Source organism: Pygocentrus nattereri, chromosome 16 (assembly GCF_015220715.1).
Source record: "Pygocentrus nattereri isolate fPygNat1 chromosome 16, fPygNat1.pri, whole genome shotgun sequence".
In the NCBI taxonomy this organism is placed as follows: Eukaryota; Metazoa; Chordata; class Actinopteri; order Characiformes; family Serrasalmidae; genus Pygocentrus; species Pygocentrus nattereri.
The window spans coordinates 31452204-31476098 of NC_051226.1; the positions used below are offsets into that span (position 1 = coordinate 31452204).

Consider the following 23895-nt stretch of genomic DNA (forward strand, 5'->3'; position numbering starts at 1 on the left):
CTCTATGATGCCATGCTCCAAGAGCTTGTCCACTTCCTGCTGTAACAAGACCTGTGTGGCTGGAGATGCGCGGTATGGCCGCAGCTTAATGGGTTTAGCATCACCTGTGTCGATGGCATGATGGGTAAGATCAGTACGGCCATAGTCATAGGGGTGGGAGCTGAAAACATCAGCAAAATCTTTCAAAAGGGTCTCAAGTTGTGGTATTTCACTCGGAGTCAGACACGTATGAGATAGATCTACTGCCGGAGTTGGGCAACTGGAGGCGCTGGAGGTGGCAGCAACTGAGACCAAAGTGTATTCCTCTTGTGGACGGCCTGAAAGGGAAAACACCTGGCCTAATGGGCATCCACCTGCAAGGGAGACTGGTTCTGGGGAGGGGTTAACTACCCTAACTAGCCCTTGTCCATCATGAACTGTTGTGAGTGTCCTAGCAATGGCCAACGCAGAAGTCGAAGGGGGATGTGGTTCAACAATGCCTACGTAAGATTCAGCACAGGCCACCTTGGTATTTCCACAGTTAATAGAGACCGCAATCACCATTTCAGACAGAGGGGGAACAGTGACAGGGGAGGCAGCAATAGCTGCACATTGTAATGGAATAAGGTGTTGTGGGGAGGAGAAATGCACAACAGTGTCAAGTATCTGTAAATGTGCATGTGGTACTGACAGGGTGGCACTGTGTTGTGTAAGAAAGTCCCATCCTAAAATCACAGGGTGACTGGAGGTGCGCACAATGTGAAAGATATGGGACAGGGTAACATCACCAATATGCACAAGGGCCGTAATACATCCTATCATGTCCAGTAAATGTCCTGTCACTGATGAAGCCAGGACAAAGGACTTTCTGATGGGTTGAGAGGCCAGAGCAGGGATAGCCTTACAACACTCCTCAGTGATGAGGGATAGACCGGAACCAGTGTCTATCAAGGCATACTGTTCAGAGCCTGAGAGGGTAAGTCTTATGACAGGAGCAGGGAATGTGTCAACATTAGGGTCAAGGGACTGAGGAGGGGCCAACTGGGCTGGCGAAGCTGACATGTGGCCCACAATGCCAGCTTCTAATAGTTTCCCTGACGCTGGGAGGAGGAAGGGTCTACAGTATCATGTGGCATGGAAAAATGGACATGGCGTGAAGGGGAATAGTGAGAAGGGTAAGGAAGTCGATTATGTGAGGCTGAGGGTGGGGAAGGGGATGAGGAGTGTCTCGTACGTGCATACCGTGGGGCAGGGGATGGGGACCGGGCCCTATATGGCTTAGAAGTATGGGTTGTGTCAGAGGAGTGATGAACTGGGTGTGGGTGACGTTCCTGTGACGGGGAACGAGTAGGATACCTGTCATGGCGACGTCTGGGAGGAGAGAAGTCCTCCCAGTAACCTGAACGCTGGCGATGTGTGTCATAATGATGAGGAAGAGGGTGGCGTGGTCTTCGAAGGTGGGCAGAACTGTCGCCATCCAAGGTGTAACGCAGATCAGCAGGATGGCCAGTCCTCCCAGCTGATGGAGACAGATGCCGTGGTGGTGAGAGGTCATCCCGAAGAGGTTGACGCCCTCTGGTGGGAGCATGTGAAGATGTGACACAACGGTCGACGCAGCTGCAGTGATGAAGGCTCTCTCGCTCTGGATGTCGAACTGGCCAGCCATGGGTATTAGCAGAGCATGGCAGGAGCCCAGGATGAGCACAGTCTCGCAGCCCCCATGGGAACTCAGCAACCTGCTGCGCGAGTCGGTCCAGTCTACTGTCAGTCTGTTTCAGATGTGTCTGTCTCAAGTCATGCAGTTCTGCTTTCAAGTCAGCAACAGCGGCTGTTAAATCAGCAAGTGGAGACTGTAAACTGTGGCTGGCTTGTGATGTAACAGTCATTACAGGTGTATGTGAGGCAACAGTCAAGGCTAACTGCGCCCGCTCACACTGGGCTGCCACTTTCAGTGCAGCCTCTAAGGTGACTGCCCCATGTTCATGAATCTTAAGCTGAAGGGACGGGTCTAAACCAGTCACAAAACGGCGGAAAATTTCACAACTCTGTGCCTCCGGGCCATATTTTGGAAAAGCCTCAGCCACTAAGTTAGTGAGATCAGCAGCATAAACTTCGAGGGGTTCCTGGTTTCTGCGAGGGCGGGCATTTAAGTGTGTCTGAAAAGTAGCCAAAAAGGAGGTTCGCCCAAAAACAGCACTCAAGCGAGATTTAGCTTGATCATAGTCCGTTTTCACTCGCGGGGGTAAACTTTGCCAGTATGCGAATGCAGGGCCACTGAGTCTAGCAGCGAGTAGCTTTGCCTTTTCTAACTGCGCAGTGGAAACATCAAGAGCAACTTCAAATCGCTGAATCCATGAACTAAATGGCTCTAGTCCCTCGCCCGTGAACGGAGCGGGAAGTTCAATCCGAAACGGCAGTTGTGAATGCATCGCGGCGGCAGAAGCAGCAGGCTGTATCTCTTCGTCCGCCATTTCACAATGCAGAAAACAAGCAAAATACCAGCAGCTCGTAGCGTAAAAGTTTAAGCAGATGTGGAAAAAAAAGTTCAACAGTCCACCTAGCAACTCTACAGTCCAACACCAAAACAAACTAAAAAAAAAGTTCAATGCAATAATCGCCGGTCACCGCTGCCACCAGTGTAAAACTTAGTGTTCGCTTCTTCACGGTCTTACCAAGACTCGGGGCTGTGGTTTAGTTCGGTTGGCGATAGGTAGCGAGGACGAGGAAACAAAGAAGAGTGAAGGACCCGGTGATTGAGTTCGGTGGAGCCACTTTTAATAAAAACCACACAACAGCTTCGGCTACTCAGTGCTGCAGGTCTGAGAGAAAAAACACAACCTCTCTCTACTGCGTCCTCTACACAACCTTTCCCTCTTTCTTAGCCCCACCCCCTTCACATACGTCACACCGATATCTTGCAAGGAACTAGAACTTTCACAGCTTATTCAAATAAACAATTATTGGAATCATTGCAAATTATTGCTCTTACAATATGTCTACATTGAAACGACATGGCTTTGGCCTACATGTAGCAAGGTTGTGACTATAAAGCATTTCAGAAAATACCCACAGGAACCTGGATCTGGGAAAGGGTTATAGCAGAAGCCGAACACACGTCCGATGATTAGTAAACCCATGGCAAGTAGAGGGAAGTTGCCTTAAAACCTGGGCTCTTCTGGGATTTGAACCCAGGACCTCTCGCACTCGATGCGAGAGTCATAGCCCTATATAAAGCAGCCAAAAAACACATCACCAGTTTCACCAGCTCAATTCATTTTTTCTTGTTGACAAGAGTGTAGAAGTAACCACTCAATTTAAGCACTACTGTTCTTTGTAAAGGCTGGGCTCGTCCGGGATTTGAACCCAGGACCTCTCGCACCCTAAGCGAGAATCATACCCCTAGACCAACGAGCCAGCAGATGCCATCTGTTGGCACAGCAGTCAATATCCCAGCTAGCTCAGTCCTTAATGCATCACAAAGGGTCAAACCCATCAACGACTAAAGAGGTGATTCTCTGCCTCTCCTAGTAACAGGATCAAAACATGTATGGTCTCTGTAAACGAATCCTGGAAAAGTCCAATAATATCCACATGTTTATTCACATTGTTTTCTCTGTAAGCTTCACCTGGGAAAACTACGACTTCGACAGTGAAGGGCAGTGGCCAGATACTCCCCAAGGTTTGCAGTCTGCGAGTATGTGCGCAAGTTATGTCTGTCTGTGAGGCTCCCTGGGAGATGGTTTGGAATTTGGACGTATGGTGCCATTTTGTAAATTATGGAATCATACCCCTAACCAAACAAGACTATGGCAAGAAGCTTCCTACCTACAGTCGGCATCTCGGCTGGCGTTTTCTCCAAACCAAAACAAATGATCAAACCATGAAAGAGGAATGGTCTCTAAATCATGTTTAAACCACAGCTCATCTGGGCTTAGAAAACAGAACTTGTCACACCCTCTGCAAAAATCCTTCTTGAATACATCCTGCTGTTGTCATTTCCCAGGAACGGTGTGGGCCATGCGGCATTTTTACTTTCCCTCAAGTTTGCCTTGTATTCAGACCATCAACATGATGATTCATAGGGTGCTGAAAAGGCATCCACAATATGTAAAACTCAGAATTAAACAATATGTCTACATCGAAACGACATGGCTTTGGCCTACATGTAGCAAGGTTGTGACTATAAAGCATTTCAGAAAATACCCACAGGAACCTGGATCTGGGAAAGGGTTATAGCAGAAGCCGAACACACGTCCGATGATTAGTAAACCCATGGCAAGTAGAGGGAAGTTGCCTTAAAACCTGGGCTCTTCTGGGATTTGAACCCAGGACCTCTCGCACTCGATGCGAGAGTCATAGCCCTATATAAAGCAGCCAAAAAACACATCACCAGTTTCACCAGCTCAATTCATTTTTTCTTGTTGACAAGAGTGTAGAAGTAACCACTCAATTTAAGCACTACTGTTCTTTGTAAAGGCTGGGCTCGTCCGGGATTTGAACCCAGGACCTCTCGCACCCTAAGCGAGAATCATACCCCTAGACCAACGAGCCAGCAGATGCCATCTGTTGGCACAGCAGTCAATATCCCAGCTAGCTCAGTCCTTAATGCATCACAAAGGGTCAAACCCATCAACGACTTAAGAGGTGATTCTCTGCCTCTCCTAGTAACAGGATCAAAACATGTATGGTCTCTGTAAACGAATCCTGGAAAAGTCTAATAATATCCACATGTTTATTCACATTGTTTTCTCTGTAAGCTTCACCTGGGAAAACTACGACTTCGACAGTGAAGGGAAGTGGCCAGATACTCCCCAAGGTTTGCAGTCTGCGAGTATGTGCGCAAGTTATGTCTGTCTGTGAGGCTCCCTGGGAGATGGTTTGGAATTTGGACGTATGGTGCCATTTTGTAAATTATGGAATCATACCCCTAACCAAACAAGACTATGGCAAGAAGCTTCCTACCTACAGTCGGCATCTCGGCTGGCGTTTTCTCCAAACCAAAACAAATGATCAAACCATGAAAGAGGAATGGTCTCTAAATCATGTTTAAACCACAGCTCATCTGGGCTTAGAAAACAGAACTTGTCACACCCTCTGCAAAAATCCTTCTTGAATACATCCTGCTGTTGTCATTTCCCAGGAACGGTGTGGGCCATGCGGCATTTTTACTTTCCCTCAAGTTTGCCTTGTATTCAGACCATCAACATGATGATTCATAGGGTGCTGAAAAGGCATCCACAATATGTAAAACTCAGAATTAAACAATATGTCTACATTGAAACGACATGGCTTTGGCCTACATGTAGCAAGGTTGTGACTATAAAGCATTTCAGAAAATACCCACAGGAACCTGGATCTGGGAAAGGGTTATAGCAGAAGCCGAACACACGTCCGATGATTAGTAAACCCATGGCAAGTAGAGGGAAGTTGCCTTAAAACCTGGGCTCTTCTGGGATTTGAACCCAGGACCTCTCGCACTCGATGCGAGAGTCATAGCCCTATATAAAGCAGCCAAAAAACACATCACCAGTTTCACCAGCTCAATTCATTTTTTCTTGTTGACAAGAGTGTAGAAGTAACCACTCAATTTAAGCACTACTGTTCTTTGTAAAGGCTGGGCTCGTCCGGGATTTGAACCCAGGACCTCTCGCACCCTAAGCGAGAATCATACCCCTAGACCAACGAGCCAGCAGATGCCATCTGTTGGCACAGCAGTCAATATCCCAGCTAGCTCAGTCCTTAATGCATCACAAAGGGTCAAACCCATCAACGACTAAAGAGGTGATTCTCTGCCTCTCCTAGTAACAGGATCAAAACATGTATGGTCTCTGTAAACGAATCCTGGAAAAGTCTAATAATATCCACATGTTTATTCACATTGTTTTCTCTGTAAGCTTCACCTGGGAAAACTACGACTTCGACAGTGAAGGGCAGTGGCCAGATACTCCCCAAGGTTTGCAGTCTGCGAGTATGTGCGCAAGTTATGTCTGTCTGTGAGGCTCCCTGGGAGATGGTTTGGAATTTGGACGTATGGTGCCATTTTGTAAATTATGGAATCATACCCCTAACCAAACAAGACTATGGCAAGAAGCTTCCTACCTACAGTCGGCATCTCGGCTGGCGTTTTCTCCAAACCAAAACAAATGATCAAACCATGAAAGAGGAATGGTCTCTAAATCATGTTTAAACCACAGCTCATCTGGGCTTAGAAAACAGAACTTGTCACACCCTCTGCAAAAATCCTTCTTGAATACATCCTGCTGTTGTCATTTCCCAGGAACGGTGTGGGCCATGCGGCATTTTTACTTTCCCTCAAGTTTGCCTTGTATTCAGACCATCAACATGATGATTCATAGGGTGCTGAAAAGGCATCCACAATATGTAAAACTCAGAATTAAACAATATGTCTACATTGAAACGACATGGCTTTGGCCTACATGTAGCAAGGTTGTGACTATAAAGCATTTCAGAAAATACCCACAGGAACCTGGATCTGGGAAAGGGTTATAGCAGAAGCCGAACACACGTCCGATGATTAGTAAACCCATGGCAAGTAGAGGGAAGTTGCCTTAAAACCTGGGCTCTTCTGGGATTTGAACCCAGGACCTCTCGCACTCGATGCGAGAGTCATAGCCCTATATAAAGCAGCCAAAAAACACATCACCAGTTTCACCAGCTCAATTCATTTTTTCTTGTTGACAAGAGTGTAGAAGTAACCACTCAATTTAAGCACTACTGTTCTTTGTAAAGGCTGGGCTCGTCCGGGATTTGAACCCAGGGCCTCTCGCACCCTAAGCGAGAATCATACCCCTAGACCAACGAGCCAGCAGATGCCATCTGTTGGCACAGCAGTCAATATCCCAGCTAGCTCAGTCCTTAATGCATCACAAAGGGTCAAACCCATCAAAGACTAAAGAGGTGATTCTCTGCCTCTCCTAGTAACAGGATCAAAACATGTATGGTCTCTGTAAACGAATCCTGGAAAAGTCTAATAATATCCACATGTTTATTCACATTGTTTTCTCTGTAAGCTTCACCTGGGAAAACTACGACTTCGACAGTGAAGGGCAGTGGCCAGATACTCCCCATGGTTTGCAGTCTGCGAGTATGTGTGCAAGTTATGTCTGTTTGTGAGGCTCCCTGAGAGATGGTTTGGAAATTGGACGTATGGTGCCTTTTTGTAAAATACACAATCATAACCCTAAACAAACAAGACTATGGCAAGAAGCTTCCTCCCTACAGTCAGCATGACGGCTGGCGTTTTCTCCAAACCAAAACAAATGATCAAACCATGAAAGAGGAATGGTCTCTAAATCATGTTTAAACCACAGCTCATCTGGGCTTAGAAAACAGAACCTGTCACACCCTGTGCGGTAATCCTTGTTGAATACATCCTGCTGTTGTTATTTCCGAGGAACGGTGTGGGCCATGCGGCATTTTTACTTTCCCTCGACTGAAAAGCATTTCAGAAAATACCCACAGGAACCTGGATTTAGGAAAGGGTTATAGCAGAAGCCGAACACACGTCCGATGATTAGTAAACCCATGACAAGTAGAGGGAAGTTGCCTTAAAAGCTGGGCTCTTCTGGGATTTGAACCCAGGACCTCTCGCACTCGAAGCGAGAGTCATAGCCCTAGACCAAGCATCCAAAAGACAAGTCATCAGTTTCACCAACTCAATTCATTTTTTGTTGCTGACAAGAGTGTAGGAGAAACCACTCAATTCAAGCCTAACTGTTCTTTGTAAAGGCTGGGCTCGTCCGGGATGTGGCTGCCGTCAGTGGCAGTCATACAGTTTGTTAAATTCATGATTGAAGTAACAATAAATAAGTTCAAGTAAGGTAAAATAATGTATGTTTATTAAAATCTGATTGTAATATGTATCGTTAAAAAATGCACGTTTAAAGGTTCTACAAGTGTTTCCAGGGTGGAACCAATGTTTAATTTGCTGTTTGGGATAGAGCGATATTTTCAGTTACACGCTACACTCGGTAGAGGGCAACGTGTTTTCCTTTTTCTCCGTACGCTAGAGATTTGGAGAAGTGTGCGGCGAAGTTTTGACTCTTGGTTAAAGAAGACATTCCGAGATGTGTTTTTGTTAACCCTTTCAAGTTAATGCGGCCAATGAGGTATGCAATTTGTATTTTAATGTGTGTGTATCGGAAATAAGATGTTTATCTGTGAAAGACTTGTCAAGTTTCTGTTAGTTACGTGGCCCCAAGGACTATACAGAATTTACTGATGTTGTTTGTAAGTCAAGCCACTGATTTGTGAATATTTTATGTTGTTGAATCATATTCTTTATTGTCTATTCTCTATGAGAATCCCTTACTGTATGAAAATTTATTATTTTATGTTTTGTACAGTTCTCACGGCATCGTTAGTGACACCTGTGTCCGATTAAATGCCAGTAAAATTCAGGAACGCCTTGTGTCCGTTTTTCAACTTGGAGGGAGTTACACGGGATTTGGACCCGGGGCCTCTCGCACCCTAAGCGAGAATCATACCCCTAGACCAACGAGCCAGCAGATTTCATCTTTTGGCACAGCAGTCAGTATCTCAGCTAGCTCAGTCCTTAATGCATCACAAAGGGTCAAACCCATCAAAGACTAAAGAGGTGATTCTCTGCCTCTCCTAGTAACAGGATCAAAACATGTATGGTCTCTGTAAACGAATCCTGGAAAAGTATAATAATATCCACATGTTTATTTACATTGTTTTCTCTGTAAGCTTCACCTGGGAAAACTACGACTTAGACAGTGAAGGGCAGTGGCCAGATACTCCCCAAGGTTTGCAGTCTGCGAGTATGTGCGCAAGTTATGTCTGTCTGTGAGGCTCCTTGAGAGATGGTTTGGAATTTGGACGTATGGTGCCATTTTGTAAAATACAGAATCATACCCCTAAACACACAAGACTATGGCAAGAAGCTACCTCCCTACAGTCGGCATCTCGGCTGGTGTTTTCTCCAGACCAAAACAAATGATCAAACCATGAAAGAGGAATGGTCTCTAAATCATGTTTAAACCACAGCTCATTTGGGCTTAGAAACCAGAACTTGTCACACCCTCTGCAAAAATCCTTGTTGAATACATCCTGCTGTTGTCATTTCCCAGGAACGGTGTGGGCCATGCGGCATTTTTACTTTCCCTCAAGTTTGCCTTGTATTCAGACCATCAACATGGTGATTCATAGGGTGCTGAAAAGGCATCCAGAATATGTAAAACTCAGAATTAAACAATATGTCTACAATGAAACGACATGGCTTTGGCCTACATGTAGCAAGGTTGTGACTATAAAGCATTTCAGAAAATACCCACAGGAACCTGGATTTAGGAAAGGGTTATAACAGAAGCCGAACCCACGTCCGATGATTAGTAAACCCATGGCAAGTAGAGGGAAGTTGCCTTAAAAGCTGGGCTCTTCTGGGATTTGAACCCAGGACCTCTCGCACTCGAAGCGAGAGTCATAGCCCTAGACCAAGCATCCAAAAGACAAGTCACCAGTTTCACCAACTCAATTCATTTTTTCTTGCTGACAAGAGTGAAAGCGAAACCACTCAATTCAAGCATTACTGTTTTTTGTAAAGGCTGGGCTCGTCCGGGATTTGAACCCGGGATCTCTCGCACCCTAAGCGAGAATCATATCCCTAGACCAACGAGCCAACACACAGGTTGTTGGTTTCGCCAACTCAGTTGATTTTTTCTTACTGACGAGCGTGTAGGTTTACCCTCTCAGTTCAAGCTTTACTTTTCTTTTTAAAAGCAGGTCTCATCGGGGAATTGAACCCAGGACCTTTCGCACCCTACACGAGAATCATAGCCCTAGACAAATGAGCCAGCAGGTGCCACCTTTTGGCACTGTATTCAGCATCCCAGCTAGCTCAGTTCTTAACGCAACACAAAGGGTCAACCCATCAAAGACTAAAGAGGTGATTCTCTGCCTGTTCTAGCAAAATGATCAAAACATATATGCTGAACATCGTAAAAATGACACCTGCAAAATTAAAACATATTCCTCAACTTTCTTGTGCTCAGAAATGATTTTATCTATTAGCAATGACATGATTGATTAAATATCAAGAGAAAAGCTCAGAGTTTTCAAGGTGGATAGATGTGGGAACATTTGAACTATTTTCTATATTGCTTGAATTTCATGTGGGAGACAGCAACCATATTTATTAATGCAGCACAACTAGAGACAAATGAAGTTAAAACTTGGACTCGTCTGAGATTGGAAATGAGGACCTCTCTCAACCAAAGCAAGAACCATACCCCTAGAACAACATACAGACATTCCTCTGCCACATTCAATGTCCTCGGCAGCATGTTTGCATCTTGAAAACAAAGAATGAAAACAGACATTTGCTGCTGTTGCTCTACATGAAATCTAATGCCAGTGTTTGCCCAAGATATTAACCCAGGACCTCTCGCACCCTAAGCGAAAATCATAGTATTAGACTAACAAGCAGAAGCTTTCACCTTGCAGTCCACATCCAGGCTGACATTTTCCCCCAAACCAACACAAATGAACAACCCATGAAAGATGAATCCTCTCCAAATCATGTTTAAACCATGTCCAGGCTTAGAAATCAGTTCATGTCAAAACCTCGTCAAGAATCCTTGTTGAACTCATCCTGTTTTTGATGAAATGCTGTACCTCTGTAGTCTTGCTCCAACATGCTTAGTCAGACTTCCGTATGAATCCAGGAAGCTGTTATTGCCCAAAAATGGTTTGTCAGGAATTCTGTATGGGGCGGCATCCATGGTATTCAGTTACTTTGCAGTCTGCGAGTATATGAGCAAATTATGTCTGTCTGTGAGCCACCCTGAGCGATGGTTTGGAATTTGGATGTATGGTGCCATTTTGTAAAATACAGAATCATTCCTCTAGACCAAGAAGCCTATAGGCAGAAGCTTTGTACGTACAGTCGTCATCTCGGCTGGCGTTTTCCCCAAACCAAAAGAAATGACCAACCCATGAAAGAGGAACGCTCTCTAAATTGTCTTTAAACTATGGCTCATCTGGGCTTAGAAACCAGAACTTGTCAAACCCTCTGCAAAAGTCGGTAACACTTTACATTAAGTATCAACTAACTAACATTAAGTAATGCATTAGTTAACATGAAGTAATGCTTTAGTTAACATGAAGTAACATGAAGTAATGCATTACCGTATTTTCCGGATTATACGTCGCTCCGGAGTATAAGTCGCACCAGCCAAAAAATGCACAGTAAAGAAAAAAAAACATATATACGTCGCACCGGAGTATAAGTCGCATTTTTGGGGGGGTTTAATAAAATCCAAGTTAACGTAACATGAACAGTTATTCAGATAAAAATGACAAACTATAACAAAGAACATGCTAACAAGTTTATCAAACCATTTTTATCAAAGTTTATATCACTCCAAATCATCAAATCCATTGAACTCTTCATCCTCAGTGTCACTTATGAACAACTCCGCTAACTCTGGAGGTGGACGAAGTGCCGCTTCCTCTTCTTCGTCGCTTTTGTCAGACTCGTCGTCAGTTACATTTGCAATTATTCCAGCCTTTCTGAATCCCAGCAGGATGCTTTCGGTTTTCACGGAAGCCCATGCTTTGCTGATCCATTCAATGACTTCCGAGAACGTAGCGTGGCGCATTCTCCCGGTTGCCGTGAAGTCCGTATTTTCCGGACTATAAGTCGCTCCGGAGTATAAGTCGCACCCCTGGCCAAACTATGAAAAAAAGTGCGACTTATAATCCGGAAAATACGGTAGTTAACATGAAGTAATGCATTAGTTAACATGAAGTAATGCATTATTTAAACATGAAGTAATGCATTAGTTAACATGAAGTAATGCATTAGTTAACATGAAGTAATGCTTTAGTTAACATGAAGTAACATGAAGTAATGCATTAGTTAACATGAAGTAATGCATTAGTTAACATGAAGTAATGCATTAGTTAAAATGAAGTAATTCATTATTTAACATGAAGTAATGCATTAGTTAACATGAAGTAATGCATTATTTAAACATGAAGTAATGCATTATTTAACATGAAGTAATGCATTAGTTAATATGAAGTAATGCATTAGTTAACATGAAGTAATGCGTTAGTTAACATGAAGTAATGCATTAGTTAAGAGAGTTAAAGACTTTTATTTCTACTTAACACTGTTTGCTTAATTCCATTTCAGTCAATAATGTTTAGTTGCTTGTTTTTGATGGTTCATCTTAGGCCCTGTATTAAAGCTCAATAATATATACAATGCAATTTAACCTGTAACATATTCTTATGCGTGTATTCAAGAAGGAATCATACGTACCATTCTCGCATAACGATCAGGCCTGGATGAGGCAGCTTGATGAAATTATTTACGTACCTTCAACCTCTCTTCTTTTAGCTTTATTTCATGATGCATATGCGTGAATGCAAATGTGACTTTTTTTTGTAAGTCCTCCTATATTTACAATTGCAAATATAAGCAATGAGTGTATACACATACATTTCATAAAAAAACACCCTCAAACTTAATAAAAACCAATCATGCCTTTGTAAAGCATTACTAACATCTGTTAAACATTACCAATCCTTTTTTATGACTTGTTCAATGAATCAAACATACCTGATGTAACGTGTAAACCAATCATGCCTTTGTAAAGCATTACTAACATCTGCTAAACATTACCAATCCTTTATAAGGACTTGTTCAATGAATCAAACATACCTGATGTAAAGTGTAATCCAGTATTGTGTTAGTGATCGTAAAACAGTAATGGAAGGTATACCTTTTTAAAAAGTAAGGCAAATGTGTGACCAAACAACATACTATATATGTTTTTTTTGTTTATTCACAGCATAACAGTGGTTGTGTTTATTGTATCCAGAACATTTTTATTCATTTAACATTACACAAATACAATCTGAATAAACAATTTCAGATTACTTAATTATAAACACTTACACAATATAATATTTCAGATAGAGATATATGAACGCTAGTAATAAAACAGTATTTTAACAGTTTATTGATATCAGAACCATCATTCAAATTTTATTAGAAACCCCTGCCCTGCAGCTTGGCTTGTTGGTGTACAGTAATAAACTGTAGGTCATGTTTTCGATGTATAGTCTATTTTATTTTGATACTGCTGCTTAGTTACTACCAAGTTGCTCCTGTCTAGATATTGTCAGCTACTGGATCACTGATAAAACCTAATCAAAACCATATTCACCATGACAGTGTTACTGCTGTACTGAAAGTTGATCTATACCCAAATATACATGGTAAACAATAAGGGCTGAACTGGTTAATCTTTCAGCCCTAGTAAACATGTTATTTCTAATTGGCTGTTAAAATCGAATTGTAAAGGTACACTAAACAGAAAACAGCTTGCGAATATCCTTCAGCAGCCTGCCCAGAGGACCATCTCTGTGACATTTTCCCAACCAGTAAGTCCACTCTATTATCTTAAGATGTTCAATTAAAATACTTTCTGTTTGATTTCCCCTCAGTCTCCATACATGTCCTTTGTATGAGGACCATGCTCATGAGAGTTGACAAAGTTCCTGCTGTGATTGACAGTGAGGTGGATGTATCCCATATCTGAAAGGGCACCTCTGTATGCTCTCCATTCATCACTAATGATGGTACTTCCTTGGCGCACATGGCGTCGCACCAGGGGAAGAAGAGCACGTCTTGACCTATGTTCCACAAGCCGCAAAACCGGTCTGCGAGTTTGACCGCGAACTCCTAATATTCCAAACACCCATTTCTTTCTCCTCCATGTTTGGCCAGCTCTAACTCGCCCATACTGTAAATAGAACAACAAAAGAAACACTATCACTGAAACTACATTATCTACCATTTGAAGAATATATCATGCAAAAATATTTAGTGATTAGTAATAAAATCTTGAGAAAACTCAAATGGTATGACAGAAAAATAATTTGTTTTACATTCTGTTAATGCATTGTTTTAGCCTAAATCAACATCATGGTAGCCAAATAATAAGAGTCAATGATAATAATTCATGTGTTCTACAGTATCAGTCAAAACTTTGGACTGTTTAGTTGGACATTCAGTTAAATGATATGTGAGTGTCTAAATCCTGAGACTGGTAATGTAGCTGCACTGTAGTCCATCTGATTCACTGAATAGTGTTAACCCCTTTTCAAAGAATTTAGAATCGTTTACCAATTGTGTAATTTTTGCAGAGGAATTTGTCCTCAGCAACCTATATGTGCAGTGAAACACCCACATAAACACACTCTAGTAAAAACAAATATAGTAGGGGGCAATGAGCACACGTTTCCAGAGCTGTGGGCAGACCTATCCATGACTGCCAAAAGGCCAGGATCACCAGAGGACCACCACAGAGCAGGTATTATATGCATGATTCCGAGCACTGCAGTGACACTGACGTGGTGGCGATGCGTTAGTGTGTGTTGTGCTGGTGTGAGATCAGATACAGCAGTGCTGCTGGAGTTTATAAACACCTCAGGGTCACTGCTGGACTGAGAATCGTCGACCAACCAAAACTGTACAGTCAACAGCGTCCTGTGGGCAGTGCCCTGTGACCACTGATGAAGGAACACAAACTGTGCCGCAGCAGATGAACTATTGTCTCCGACTTTACACCTACAAGGTGGACAGCGCAGCAGGTAGGCAGTAAAAGGTGTACTAATGTAGTGTCTCAGTGTGTCAGTGTTAGTAGGAGTGTCTTATAGAGTAAACAGAGAGTGGACACAATGTGTCCTCCAGCATCACTCACTCCAGCATCATCAACACACACTAACACAAAGCCATCATGTCAGTGTTACTGCAGTCTTGAGAATCCACCTCCCACATAACACCTGCTCTGTGGTGGTCTTGTAGGGGTCCTGACCATTGTAGAACAGGGTAAAAGTGGTTGCCAAATGTATGCCGTGAATAAGATAGGCCACAAAGTACATCTACAGTACCAGTCAAATGTGTTCAAATGAATTAGAAGGTATGTCCAAACTTTTGGCTGGTACTGTATATGTATACAATTTAACAAATATCAAAACTGTACAAACTAATATTTTATATATTTTTTAAACATTTCAAAATGTACCTATGACAAGGGATTAAGAGTTATCCCAGAGCACTCTATAACCAGGAGATGATAACTGTAGTTAACTAGTGTAGTAATACACCTTTAATAATATTTTGAGAAATAATAACTTTAAAGTATTTATGAATTGTTGAAAAAATATGGACATGGGGATCCATCATTTTTACCTTGCGTTTATGTCGGAAGTGGCTCTCATCAATTACAGTAAACTCAGTTCGACCACCAACACGCTGTCCTTTGTCTCTGATGAAGGAATCCATTGAATTTTTGCACACATTGCGTAAACACTTAGCCATCCTAGAGAGTGTTCTTGAACTGCCAGCTATGCCATCACTGATTATGTCGACCTGTCTTAGCCGTAGACCCTGGGCGAATCTGAGACAAAATAACTATATTATATAACAATCAAATGACAAATAAATCATTGCATTGGCTAAATTTTCACCAAGAAAAAATGTGAATGACAAAATATTATAATTGTAAAATAAACCACTGCATGAAGGGAAGTGTAATAACTGTACACAGTACAGGTTTCTAGAATGAAGGTACAGTGCCAGACATATATATGCATATGCATATATTGCTATTGATAAACATGTTTAATATATGAAATACCTATATATGAATTTCATCCAGGACACCAAACTGACTCTGGATCTTTCGAATAAGGATCCTGATCTAATGGATTTGGTGCATGGCTTCCCTTTGTGTGGCTGTGTGTTGCAGATCCTGAAGAAATGTTGTAAAAAATATATTATTTTATTTTTAACATAATAGATATAAAACAAAATAAAATTATCATGATGAATTACTTACCATGTAAATTTGTCCTTTTTATGAGAATATGGAACCATTGTCATAGGTCTGCTGCACTTATTGCATCTACTTTTGGCCATGAGTAATTTTTCCTTCATGAGCCATTTGATTAGTTTCAGTGTAGACCTTCTGGTTTTAACCCCATCAATTAACCTAAGGATTTTTGCCCTGAGTGCCATTGCGGAGATCTTCTTACTGGAATATTTTCACCTAGACTACCTATACGGAAGTGTAAAATTGCCGCTTTCGTTCAGCCAGTCAGTTTAATCCAGTCATCTTCACTAGCTAATCACAGGTGATACTGGGTCTGTGTCATGCGCGCGACCATATGAAGTGTTTGTTTAGGTTTCGTTAGGAAGGTAAGAGAGTTCCCTGTTCCAAATTACCATGAAAGTTTCTCGTAGACGGACCAAGCAGCAAGAGAAAGATTCAGGCAGTAAATGTGAAACCACACATGATAACACCAGTGCAGCCGGCAGAGGTAAGATGGTTAAACGTTGAAGCTAAACGTGCTGTGATGGGAAGTTCGATTCATTGGAGGCGCTTCAGGCTTTCGAACGAGTCAAGCGTTTTAGTACAACATCTATGTCCAATGTAATCCTCTTAAAAACACGTATGATAGTATAATAAATGTGAAATATAAAAGTGATCGTTACAAAAATCATTACATGAAATTATAAAATAGATTGAATCAGATGATTGATTCATACGTTCAAAAGAACCGGTTCAGTAAAAGGAATCGAACTTTCCAGTTTGACTGTTTGACTTGTCTAAGCACCAGCTATATAGTGTTAGGATGTCTATTTTGTCTGCTTTATTTAGTGATAACGACAGCGTTCCTTGTTTAGGTGTTATTGCATAAAAAACTTCTAGTGTATGTATTTTAACACAAACCAGTAACTGGTGACCACCATTTTAAGTAATGATTAGAAAATACTGTTGGCCTTAGTTAGCTGTAATACCTTAAGTTTCAGCGTTATGTTTATCTCTCCTAAAAATCTGTAATGCCTAGTTATTTTTTTTCTGAATGGTTGCTATTTAAATATCTGTCTAAAATACTAGAAACTGCAAACACAAAACATGTTGTGTTTATGTACAGATTATAGTGGTGTATGATAATATTGAGCTTTATACTTTTTTTCTTAGGTGATTCACAGTCCCCCACAGCTCAAATTGCTCTAGCTAAAGCCAAATCTGAGGTGGAGTTACTGAAGCTGAAGGTAGCATCACAGCAGGAAAAGATTAAAGATCTAGAGCATAGGTCCCCAATAGGCGGCCTAGAGGGGCAAACTGTTGGCCCGCCGCCAAACACATACGCATGCGTATTTAACATACTGGCGGCTAAAATACGAGAGCAGAGCAGTACAGGCAACGCCTGACGAGCTACCTCTGTGGAACACAGCATAAGTAAGTCCTGCTTGCACAAAACCATGGCCAGTGCGAAAAAACGTAAAGTTGATAGCGAAAATAGACAGTTCAGTTCTGTCTGGACCGACGAATTTTGTTTTATTTTACCAGACCGTGCCAATGCTAAGCCAACTTGCTTGCTATGCTCTCAAACAGTTGCTGTCTGCAAGGTGGCTAACATCAAGCGGCACTTTGAAACACGCCACAGCAATTTCAATGAGAACTTCCCAGCAAAATCAGAGATTCGAAGACAAAAGATTGCAAGTTTGATTGCCTCCTACAATCATTCTGTTACTACTATCCATAAGACAACATCTGCACAGGAAAACGCAACAACGGCGTCTCTGCGCGTATCATGGAACTTAGCAAAAGCTAAGAAACCTTTCACGGATGCCGAATTGATAAAGACGTGTGCGATTGATATGGTGGAAGAAGTTTTGAGCCACAATGAAAAAACAAGGGAAACTGTGGTGGATTTGTTGAAGCATGTACCATTATCGGACAACACTGCATGAGAAGGGTGGAGGTTTTAGCGGAGGACTGCTTGTGTGACCTGCTCTCACGTCTGAAGAAAACGGACTTCATGTCGCTCGCCATTGACACGTCTTGTGATAGGACGGACATCGAGCAGCTGTCCGTGTTCGTGCAATTTTTTGATGAGAAGGATTTTCGAGAAGAGCTGCTTTGTTTGCTGCCCCTACACGGGCGCACGACGGGTGAGGCCATTTTTAGCGAACTAACTCAGTTCTTTGAAAGAAACATTGGATTGGACATAAGCAAAGTCACGTCTGTTGTCACTGATGGCGCCACGTCCATGGTTGGGCAACAGAAGGGTCTGGTAAGCAGGCTAGCAGCTGTTATCCCCGCTCTAACAGCATTTCACTGCATCATTCACAAATCAGTGTTGTGTGCAAAACTGTGTGGGAAAATAAAAGACACCATGGATAACGTGATGAAGCTCGTAAACTTCATTAGGGAGAGTTCTAGTTTGCAGCATCGCCTTTTCAGGGCTCTGCTGGAGGAAATGTCTGCTGCACATCATGATCTGTTGCTGCATAATGATGTGCGCTGGCTTAGCAAAGGCAGAGTGTTGGAGAGAGTGTGCGAATTACATGATGAACTCTGTTCTTTCCTTGGCAACTTGCAAAATGAAAAGGCTCACTCTTTTCTGAAATTGATGAATGACAGCAAAGAAATGGCGTATGTGCATTTTTTATGCGACATCACATCTCATCTTAATCAGCTGAATTTGCAACTGCAAGGAAAGAATCATACCATTGCAGACATGTATGAAGCAGTTGAAGCTTTCCGTTTAAAACTGGACTTGTTTCAGCGAGATATACAAGGAATAAAACTGCACTTTCCTAAGCTGCAGCAACACTGTGAGAAGAACAAAATGCAAGAGGATGCTGTGATGCAAGCATTCTTGGGAAGACTGATAGAAAACTTCAAGGTACGATTTGAGAGCTTCAACCTCTCAAGTGAAATCCTCCTGTTTTTGCGTCAGCCGTTTTCTGTTTCTGCAGATGGTCAGTGGACTGCTGAGGCCAAAAGGCTGCTTCCATCTCTGGATGAAGCATCTCTTCAGATGGAGATCTTGGAAATATCAAAATCAGATTTGCTCAAAGAGCAGCACAAGGATATTAGTGTGACTGAATTCTGGATCAACATGATTCCCCAGTTTAGCCAGGCAAGACAGATTGCAATGCTGCTTCTCACAGCATTTCCCTCCACCTACATCTGTGAGTCTTCATTTTCTTCAATGAACATTATCAAAAGCCAGGACAGAAATAAACTCTCCAGTGCACACCTAGAACAGTGTCTTCGCATTGCCACTACAGAGCACCACCCCAACTTCAGGTCTCTTGTTTCTACCCGCCGCTGTCACTTCTCTCATTGAATGGTGAGTAAAATAATACAACTGCTCTTGATATACCTAATTAATGACATCCACTAAATCAGCAAACAAGTAGCTACTGTACTGTCTGCCTAATTAGGTAACATTATGCAACTAATGCGCTGGCCCTTGCTTTTGTGCTGTTGGCTAAATGCGGCCCTTAAGAAAATGTAATTGGGGACCCCTGATCTAGAGGAAGAACGTGATTTTCTGAGGACACAATTAACTCAAGGTAAGTTTTTGTCAAAATTCACAGGTACCCCTGATTTTATATATATATATATATATATATATATATATATATATATGGTTAAGATGGTGGTTAAGAACATGACAGTGTAATCAGAATGGCGTGTCATTGATGACTAACAAGACACAAGACTAACAAGTCACATTGTCAGTATGTCTGTAACTGTGTATGTGTCTTTCTGATGGCTGGTTTTCAAGAGAGTGATTGAAAATGCACAGGGCTGCACTTTTACTGTAAGCCGCATATCAGTTTCAACAGTGCACAATGTATGTGGGGACTAATAGGAGATTAGACAAGATTCACATTCATTGTAATACAGAAATTGTGATACAGAAAAGAAAGACAAGACTGTTTAGTAAAGAGGAAAAAAATGCATAAAATAACAGTAAACACTGTACGTACAGCACTGTGGAATTACAGTCTGTCTACACTTTCTGACATTCCTGTCTGCAGAAGGTAGACTAAGATTTGTTGAAAATTTAAGGTTCTTATTATATGAGATGAAAATGTTAAAGTGTTCAATTTTGTTTAGTAGTTTGTTGTTGTTGTTGTAGCCAACAAGGCTGAAGAAGAAAAAGTGGAGGGTGGAGTTAAACGGAAGAAAAAAATCTATCGTCATAGATTCCAGCTCATTTGATTATTTAGATTCCTTTGTTGATTCTGACAGTACTGATTCCTCATTTGAAAAGAAAAAGAAGAAAAGACGGGAAAAAATAAAAGGGAAAAAAGAAAAGATGAAGCACAAGAAGGAGAAGAAAGGGCCCATCTTCCAACGTGGTATATGTATTCACCTACACTAATGACTTAGTTCCTGACATATTAATCTAACAATTGTGAGTTCATAGGTACATTTGGAAGAAAAAAGTGAAACTGCATTTCATGAAAAGAACACCTTGCTAACTGTAAAGCATAACACTACACTGTGTCTCTCACTGTGTGTTTATAACACCCTTTCTAATGAAAGGATTCGTCTGCTTTACGCTGATCCCATTCCTGATATAAATGCCTAAACACAGCTTGTCTAGTAGAGAAGAATTGTCAATAGAACACAGGGTCTCTGGAGCACAGAAATATGAACCTATTGGGACCATGCCTTATGCTAGGCATGAACTAAAGGTTATAAAGTGGGGGCAATGGGGTAGAGTGACTGATTTTTATTGAATAGAAAATACATGGAGGTACCATTTAATGCAAGTAATGCAGTGGTAGTAATCTATATAACATAAAAGTTAACATAAATATTTTTTAGGATGACATTTTTTTTTTCTTAAAACTCATGTCAGTGTCTCTTGTCTTTTCTTTTGTATAGTTTGTGTCCCTGCTGAGGTGATCTGAAGATATGAAAAAGTGCTGGCCATATATATGAAAGGAAACACAATGGCCAAGTCATTCCAGAAGTACGGGGTAGACTGCAACACAATTGCCCAGACTGCTTCTATTGCAGAGCTATCCCTTGCCGCACCAGAGACATACCGCCAGCTCAATGATGATCGTGGAAAAAAGGAGAAGTTGTTAGACTTCGCTAAAAAGTGCCAAGATGTAATAGCTTCGGACAAAAGCATTGCTGAGAAAATTTCAAATATGAAAGTTGAGGGGAAGTTGCTTCCTATTCAGAAGAAGTAGGCTGACCTATTACGTGGATGTGCTGCTTAGAGAAACCTTTTTCAGTTGCAGCATTTAATTTTAAGTTAATTTAGATATTTTTGTGTTCTGTGAACATTATTTTGTATATAGAGTGCAAAAATGCTTTATTTTAAAGGTGTATTGAAAAATATGTAAATTGAAGGGTTCTGTTTAATGACTGAAAACATGGTCACAGGTCAAAGCTAAGTAATAAAAAAGGCTTCATTTTTATAATCCTACCCTTTTTGTTTATACTGGGTTGTTATTTGACAGTAATTTGTTTGTGCTGCTTTCTAAAACTCAGGGAAACCCTTCACAGTTGCAGCAGGTAATTCAGAGTAAATTTCGACAGTTTTTTTTGTTGAGATACTGTGAGCAGAATTTTATATATACAGGACATCATTTAAAGGTGTTTTGAAGTATTTTCAATGCAGGGTTCTTTGCAGGCTTCTGTTAAATATCAGAAAACATGTTAAAAGGCCAAAGTTGAATAGTAAAAGCCGTTTGGTAATTCTACTGTTTATTCTGTTCCTTCTAGGTAGTAATGCAAACGTAAATATTGTTTATTGTTTTAACTTTGTGTAATGCTTTCCAATTACATCATTAAACTACCTAAAGTGCTTTACTAATTTAGTAGTACTTTTTCATGTTATGCCTTCTACATTCACTAAACAAGTCCTTATAAAGGATTGGTAATGTTTAGCAGATGTTAGTAATGCTTTACAAAGGCATGATTGGTTTACACTTTACACCAGGTATGTTTGATTCATTTAACTAGTCCTAATAAAGGATTGGTAATGTTTAGCAGATGTTAGTAATGCTTTACAAAAGCATTATTGGTTTACACTTTACATCAGGTATGTTTGATTCATTGAACAAGTCCTAATAAAGGATTGGTAATGTTTAGCAGATGTTAGTAATGCTTTACAAAGGCATTATTGGTTTACACTTTACATCAGGTATGTTTGATTCATTGAACAAGTCCTTATAAAGGATTGGTAATGTTTAGCAGATGTTAGTAATGCTTTACAAAGGCATTATTGGTTTACACTTTACATCAGGTATGTTTGATTCATTGAACAAGTCCTAATAAAGGATTGGTAATGTTTAACAGATGTTAGTAATGCTTTACAAAGGCATGATTGGTTTTTATTATGTTTGAGGGTGTTTTTATGAAATGTATGTGTATACACTCATTGCTTATATTTGCAATTGTAAATATAGGAGGACTTACAAAAAAAAGTCACATTTGCATTCACGCATATGCATCATGAAATAAAGCTAAAAGAAGAGAGGTTGAAGGTACATAAATAATTTCATCAAGCTGCCTCATCCAGGCCTGATCGTTATGCGAGAATGGTACATATGATTCCTTCTTGAATACACGCATAAGAATATGTTACAGGTTAAATTATATTGTATATATTATTGAGCTTTAATACAGGGCCAAAGATGAACCATCAAAAAAAAGCAACTAAACATTATTGACTGAAATGGAATTAAGCAAACAGTGTTAAGTAGAAGTAAAAGTCTTTATCTCGCTTAACTAATGCATTACTTCATGTTAACTAATGCATTACTTCATGTTAACTAATGCATTACTTCATATTAACTAATGCATTACTTCATGTTTAAATAATGCATTACTTCATGTGAACTAATGCATTACTTCATGTTAACTAATGCATTACTTCATGTTTAAATAATGCATTACTTCATGTTAACTAAAGCATTACTTCATGTTAACTAATGCATTACTTCATGTTAACTAATGCATTACTTCATGTTAGTTAGTCGATACTTAATGTAAAGTGTTACCCAAAAGTCCTTGTTGAATACATCCTGCTGTTGTCATTTACCATGAACAGTGTGGGCCGTGTGGCATTTTTACTTTCCCTAAAGTTTGCGTTGTATTCAGACTATCAACATGGTGATGCAGAAGGAGAAAATACCCACAGGAACCTGGATTTAGGAAAGGGCTACAGCACAAGCCGAACACACATTTGATGATTTGTAAACCCATGGCAAGTAAAGGGAAGTTGCCTTAAAACCTGGGCTCGTCCGGGATTTGAACCCAAGATCTCTCACACCCGAAGTGAGAATCATACCCCTAGACCAACAAGCCAGCACACAGGTTGCTGGTTTCGCCAACTCAATTGATTTTTTCTTACTGAAGAGAGTGTAGGCTCACGCCCTCCTTTCAAGCTTTACCTTTCCTTTCAAAGGCAGGTCTCGTCCGGGATTTGAACCCAGGACCTTTCGCACTCTACACGTGACTCATAGCCCTAGACAAACAAGCCAGCAGGTGCCACCTTTTGGCACTGTATTCAACATCCCAGCTAGCTCAGTCCTTAACGCAACACAAAGGGTCAACCCATCAAAGACTAAAGAGGTGACTCTCTGCCTCTTCTAGCAAAATGATCAAAAATATAGGGTGTCTGAAAGCGAATTTTGAAAAAGTCTAATAATATACACATATATATTCACATTGTTTTCTCTGTAAGCTTCACCTGGGAAAACTACGACTTCGACAAAGAAGGGCGGTGGCCAGCTACTACCCAAGGTTTGCAGTCTGTGAGTATGTGTGCAAGTTATGTCTGTCTGTGAGGCTTCCTGAGAGATGGTTGGAATTTGGACGTACGGTGCCATTTTAGAAACTTACCTATGGCAAGTAAAGGGAAGCTGCCTTAAAACCTGGGCTCGTGCAGGATTTGAACCCGGGACCTCTCACACCCAAAGCGAGAATCATACCCTTAGACCAACGAGCCAACACACAGGGTGTTGGTTTTGCCAACGCAATTGATTTTTTCTTACTGACGAGAAAGCAGGATCACCCTCTC

At 41.2% G+C, this 23895-nt stretch overlaps 5 non-coding genes across 5 annotated transcripts; all 5 read right to left on the minus strand.

Moving 5' to 3' along the window:
• Nucleotides 1-3321: 3321 nt before the first annotated feature.
• Nucleotides 3322-3393, minus strand: trnap-agg. Its single transcript has one exon. It is a non-coding gene; the product is annotated as a tRNA-Pro (tRNA).
• Nucleotides 3394-4458: 1065 nt separating this feature from the next.
• trnap-agg lies at nt 4459-4530 on the minus strand. The gene has a single exon. It is a non-coding gene; the product is annotated as a tRNA-Pro (tRNA).
• Nucleotides 4531-5595: 1065 nt separating this feature from the next.
• trnap-agg lies at nt 5596-5667 on the minus strand. Its single transcript has one exon. It is a non-coding gene; the product is annotated as a tRNA-Pro (tRNA).
• A 1065-nt stretch (nt 5668-6732) lies between these two features.
• On the minus strand, nt 6733-6804 carry trnap-agg. The gene has a single exon. It is a non-coding gene; the product is annotated as a tRNA-Pro (tRNA).
• Nucleotides 6805-9568: 2764 nt separating this feature from the next.
• Nucleotides 9569-9640, minus strand: trnap-agg. The gene has a single exon. It is a non-coding gene; the product is annotated as a tRNA-Pro (tRNA).
• Between the last annotated feature and the right edge of the window lie 14255 nt (nt 9641-23895).